Source organism: Nomascus leucogenys, chromosome 18, assembly GCF_006542625.1.
Source record: "Nomascus leucogenys isolate Asia chromosome 18, Asia_NLE_v1, whole genome shotgun sequence".
NCBI lineage: Eukaryota > Metazoa > Chordata > Mammalia > Primates > Hylobatidae > Nomascus > Nomascus leucogenys.
The window spans coordinates 65,987,303-65,993,547 of NC_044398.1; the positions used below are offsets into that span (position 1 = coordinate 65,987,303).

Sequence of the window (6,245 nt, forward strand, 5' to 3'; positions counted from 1 at the left end):
CTCAAGTCGACCTTCTTTCACAAAGCTCTCCTTGATTACTGTGGTTCACATTGATCCCTCCCTTCCTTGAATTTCTTTCTCACTCATGGTAAGAACCAAATATTTTGTCAACCAAATACTATGTATCTACAATGCTGTGAATTGTTTCCCATTTGATTATTGAGTTTCATCACATCTAGCACGTCCAACTCAGTGATTGATAAGTGGCAGTTGCTCAACATTTGCTTGAGTACACAGACAACAAGAACACCATGGAAATCCTGGGTAATAAACATAAGAACCTCTGACTGTTCCATGCTTTGTGCTCAGATTGCTTTACTGCATTCTCTTGTCTTGAGTAGTGTCAGGAGCGCGGCTCAACTGGAGAGAGTGCTGAACTGCCAGGTGTTGTTAGAATACTGGATTAAAGGACAATCAGAATGAAAGTGACAGTCAAGCTTTTCATCACTTATTGCAATAGTATAAACAAGAGTCTAAACCAGAGAAAGCACCTGCTCCATTCCATTTCTCTCGCAGCCCCCATGGAATGGCCCACTAGTTGAAAGTCAAGTAGACCAGCACAGAGAGAGGACTCGTCTCACTGTCTGAGAGCTCCAAACGAAAGGCTTGGGCAGTTTTATGGGCCCAGGGCCTAGCAGGAGGCAGAGGGAAGGGCTAGGAGTGCAAAAGCACTGAGTCAGGGTGGAGCAAATGGTCTTCGAGTTTACCCGATAAGGATACCTCTAAATGGAGGCAGCTGAGCCAGGAATGCAGCTACGTGTAAGGTCATGGTGGGCCAGGGGACTGGAATGACTTCCAGAGACTGCAGTGCACTGGCAGTGCCACTAAGTCTGATGTGGAGAGAGCAGCTTTCACCTGTGAGGCCTGTCAGATAAACTGTTTGTAATTGCCTATGATCAGGCCTGAAAAATCACACAGGTTTTTTTTTCTTTGCCAGGAGCCAGACTCCCCAAGTAGGAAATCACTTCTATTGTCAAGGCCCAAAACTACCCTCATCTATTCTAGGAGGCACATTTTCTCACACTTTAACATCTCTGAAAGCAGCATGCGTTTTACAATTGATGTCTTACAATTGTAGTGTCAGGTAACAGTTTATGATGTAGTTCTATGAAAAGCTTCTTTTGACACTTGTGTAAAGTCAAGAAAACACTGGCATCAAAAAGTCTTAGGTTTGATGAGATACAGTATTATTTTACATCATAAACGGTGTCTATATCACATCTAGAGTTTGGCAGGTTTTGTCTTTGGCATCTCCATTTTAGGCCTTCCTAACATGTTCCAGTGAGCTTCCCAAGACTGTGTAAATTCTTTATCTGCCAGCTGAGAAGAAAAATTTTACATAAGACAAAAATTACATAAATGTAATTTCTATTTTTTCTTTGACCAAAGGCTCTTGTTCTGTAAAGGTCAACATAGTCTTAAAAAAAACCTATCAGATCATATATCCTTTTTTTTCCCTTACTGATGTTTACCTTTTCCAGGGATTTTTGGAATCTTAAATCATGCCAAGCCTTTCTGGGAATAGCATGAAGAATTTTGAGAAATAAGTGACATGACTAAAAATGAAATTTCACTCATTTGGCTAGCTGATGGGTCTAAAGTGGAAGGAGTTGGGAAGACACTTCACACATGCAAAGGATCCTTTCACTTGACTCTGTTGGCACTGCTGTGAACTGTCATAAGCTCTGCCAGGGCAGAACAAATGAATTAAACTGTGGAATGTTCTGTGGGCTTCAGCACCCAGTTGGAACCATTTTCCCCAAATCCAACTGTTAAACCTGTCTAGGATTAAGGACGGGATAAGATTCTGATGACATTCCAGTGGTGAACATCTGCACTGTTATTTGTCTTTAATGCAATTTGGGAATCAAATTCAAATGGTAGATAGGAGGAGGAAACCAAAGGATCCTCAGGGACCACATAAAACATGTGGCAAGCAAAAGCCCTTTTATAGAAAAAAGATTTGGAGACCAAATTTTGGGATAGTGGTCCTGACAGCCCTCTCTGCCAACGACTGAACAAGAGGCTCAGGCACTGGACTCCCTGAAATGGACTCTACCTTCCTTCTTTTGTGTGACCCTGCTTTACCTTTTCCATATATTTCTCCCTTCTAACACTCCCCTTAGCCTTGGGTTATTCTGATGTGTACCCCTGCTCAAGAACCACTGGCTAGACTTTAGATATAGACAGCATGTTTAGATAGATGTATAGTAACACCTTCTGTTCATTTTCTGCCTTCTTGAAATTTGTTTTAGTTACCCATCACTGCATAATAAGTTACCCCAAAGCTAAGTAGCAGAAAAACTACATGTATTTTCTCACTCTTTCTGTGCATTAGGAGCCTGGACATGGCTTAGCTGGGTACTCTGGTTCTGGGTCTCTCACAGGATACAATCAAGGTGTTGGCCAGGATGCACTCATCTCAGGGCTTAAATGGGAAAGGATCTGCTTCCAAGCTCACTCGGGGTTGTTGGCAAGGTTCAGTTCCTTTGGGTTGTTGGACTAAAGGTCTCAGTTTCTTATGAGCTGTTGACCAAGGGCTGCCCTGAGTTCCTTACGATAAGTGCCTCTCCCTAGTGCAGTTTACAGCAAGGTAGCTGACTTCATCAGAGCAGGCAAGTGAGAGGGCTGGAGGGAGGGTGAGAAAGACAGAAGTTCCAGTCTCCTAACCTGATCTCAGAAGTGACATTCTGTTACTTTTACTGTACTCTGTTAGAAATGACTCACTAGTATCAACCTACACTCAAGAGAACATTATATAAGAGTGTGAATTGGGAGACATTTTAGAAGCTGTCTACCACAGAATGGAAATTATTGCATGAATGATATACCATTTAGAACAAGGGTATGGGTGTGAATCCTATTCCACATGTCTTGAATGTAATAATGTCACAGCGTTAAAAGTTCAGCTTGAATCTGACAGTCCCCATCCTACTGGAATAGATGGAAGTTTGATCTGAGTCATTAGCGGGGAACCCCTCACCTTGTCACACACACTCATGCTTGTGCTGAGGTTCCAGGGTCATGAGCACCACCAAAGCCCTGGGGAAACTCTTCAGTTATCAATTGCCTGTCCACACTGCTTACTTCCAAGTTAGTTGTGGTGTTCTCAGCTCCATAGGCAGTGCTTTCAGGGCCAGTAGCCTTGCTGCTGCTGTGCCATCCTGGGGCAGGGAGTCTTTGTCAAGGCTGAGAGCTCCTGTTCCCAAGACCTGGCCACCCTCAGTGTACCCTGTAGTCATCCTCTTTGGAGCATGACTACTAAGAGGAACACAGGCCACCAAACTATATGTGTACGTAATCTGGCTTTTGTTGTTAGTGTAGAAGTGACATACATTCTCTTGCAGTTTTCTACATTCTAAGCCGAAGTCTGAACTCAACATTCTATGACCTAGAATAAGCAAGATATTTTCCACAAATATAATCTATAAGTAATCTTCAGCATAAAGGCTATATTACAAAAGCAGAACACAAAACGTCCTCGTTGTAGTTAATGTAGAATCTTACAGAATTGTTTCTCACAAAATAACGGCAGCAACAACAACAATACACACACACACACACACACACACACACAATGATAACAAAATGAGGAGTACACATAATCTTCCAAGAAAGAAAGCTTCATCCCAACTTGGTTAATGGGATGTTTATATTCTTAGTGTCTTCAGGATACCTTCTGTGTGCATACATATCTTTTGGTTTTTTAGTTTATCCATATAGCAAGATGTAATGGCCATCTGTGTCAACTGTCTTTTGATTTTTTCAAAATTCTTTGACAAATTGCAATGTAAGTCCTGTGCTCTCTGGCTTTAGCTCTACTTGGCCAAGGCTGATTTCCATTCATGCATTATAATAAGCACCCCAATAACAGTGCAGGCTGTGTTTGGATCTGGTGGTTCCATACCATGTAGACCTAGACCTTGATTTATTTTTATCTGCTCCTTTGTACCCTTAGGATAAATACAGAGTACATTTATGTTTTAAATCAGCCCTCATATTCCACCTTATGACAGGCTTTACTTTGTAACAAATTAACTCACTCTTCCCTTTCACCTAACATATCCTGCAGACTTCCAAGGAATGAAGGAAAAGATTGCAGTTACCAATGTGGGATTGATATGGTTTGGCTCTGTGTCCCCACCCAAATCTCATCTCGAATTGTAATCTCCACATGTGGGAGGAGGGGCCTGGTGGGAGATGATTGGATCACGGGGACAGATTTCTCCTCTGCTGTTCTCGTGATAGTGAGTGAGTTCTCGTGACAGCTGATGGTTTTAAAGTGAGGCACTTCCCTGCCTCCTTCTAGCGCGCTCTCTTCTGCCACCATATCATGTGCCTTGCTTCCCCTTCGCCTTCCACCATGATTATAAGTTTCCTAAGGCCTCCCCAGCCATGTGGAACTGTGAGTCAACTGAATTCTTTTCTTTATAAATTACCCACTCTCAGGTTGTATCTATAGCAATGTGGAAACAGACTAATACAGTGATGTATCCCTTGTCCCAGATTTGGGGCAGATCTGTGTCAGAGGCAGTGGTTAGTCTCAGGGACAAAACCCCTTTCTGGTAGGGGTTTTGATTTTTATAAACCTTGGCTTTGATTCTGTCATCCTCTCCTGAGAAGGTAGGTAGGTGGCTTCTGTGCTCTGTGTTGTTCAGGGAAATGGATGCTTTGATTCTCATGTGGTGATATAGTTTGGATATTTGTCCCTGCCCAAATCTCATTTTGAAATTTAATCTCCAGTGTTGGAGGCAGAGGTGGGGCCTGGTGGGAGGTGTTTGCGTCATGGGGGTGGATCCCTCATGGCTTTGTGCTGTCTTCCTACTAGTGAGTTCTCATGAGACCTGGTTGCTTGTGTGGCACCTCCCCCTCACTATCCCTCTCTCTTGCTCCTCTTTTCGCCATGTGATGTGCCTGCTTTCCCTTTGTCTTCTGCTGTGATTGGAAGCCTCCTGAGGCCCATCCAGAAGCAGATGCTGCTATACTTCCTGTACAGCCTGCAGAACCATGAGCCAATCAAACCTCTTTTCTTTACCCAGCCTCGGGCATTTCTTTATCGTAATGCAAGAATGGACTAACACAGGCCTGGAAAATGGCTAGTAGCCAGAGGGGCGGCGGCGAGCCGGCTGCTGGCGAGGGAGTTGGGGCTGTGCCGGGGCGTTGGTTCGGCCCCAGCAGAGTCCGAATCGGGGTTTGCAGCATGTTTTGCGGTGATGTTTCCAATCTCTTTCCCAACCAATGGATCAGGATGGCAATCAGCAGCTCGGACAGTCGCGGATCCTGGCTCCGCAAACGTTAAAGGAAATTGATGATGTCTATGAAAAATATAAGAAAAAAGATTATTTAAACCAGAAGAAACATCTACAGCAGCTTCTCCAGAGAGCACTAATTAGTAGTCAAGAACTGGGAGATGAAAAAATACAGATTGTTACACAAATGCTCGAATTGGTGGAAAATCGGGCAAGACAAATGGAGTTACATTCACAGTGTTTCCAAGATCCTGCTGAAAGTGAACAAGCCTCAGATAAAGCAAAGATGGATTCCAGCCAACCAGAAAGATCTTCGAGAAGACCCTGCAGACAGCGGACCCGTGAAAGCCGTGATTTATGTCACATGGCAAATGGGACTGAAGACTGTGATGATCAGCCACCTAAAGAAAAGAAATCCAAGTCAGCAAAGAAAAAGAAACGCTCCAAGGCCAAGCAGGAAAGGGAAGCTTCACCTGTTGAGTTTGCAGTAGACCCTAATGAACCTACATACTGCTTCTGCAACCAAGTGTCTTATGGGGAGATGATAGGATGTGACAATGAACAGTGTCCAATTGAACGGTTTCACTTTTCATATGTTTCACTTACCTATAAACCAAAGGGGACATGGTATTGCCCAAAGTGCAGGGGAGATAATGAGAAAACCATGGACAAAAGTACTGAAAAGACAAAAAAGGATAGAAGATCGAGGTAGTAAAGGCCATCCACATTTTAAAGAGTTATTTGTGTTTTATATAATTCGTTTACTTTCAGAAGATGTTTTAGGGTAAATGCATAAGACTATGCAATAATTTTTAATCATTAGTATTAATGGTGTATTAAAAGTTGTACTTTAAAAAAATATACAAAGAATGGACTAACACATGTGACAAAGCCTGATGCTGCACTGAGGCAGCCCTACTGGCAGCACTCTCATCACAGTCACCAAGCCTTTTCAAATACTTAGCTCAGTGCCCACTGAGGAGCCTACCTGTACCA

The 6,245-nt window shown here is 43.1% G+C and overlaps 1 pseudogene; it reads left to right on the forward strand.

Moving 5' to 3' along the window:
- Positions 1-5,238: 5,238 nt before the first annotated feature.
- LOC100580168 lies at positions 5,239-5,961 on the forward strand (annotated as a pseudogene).
- The last annotated feature ends 284 nt before the right edge of the window (positions 5,962-6,245 follow it).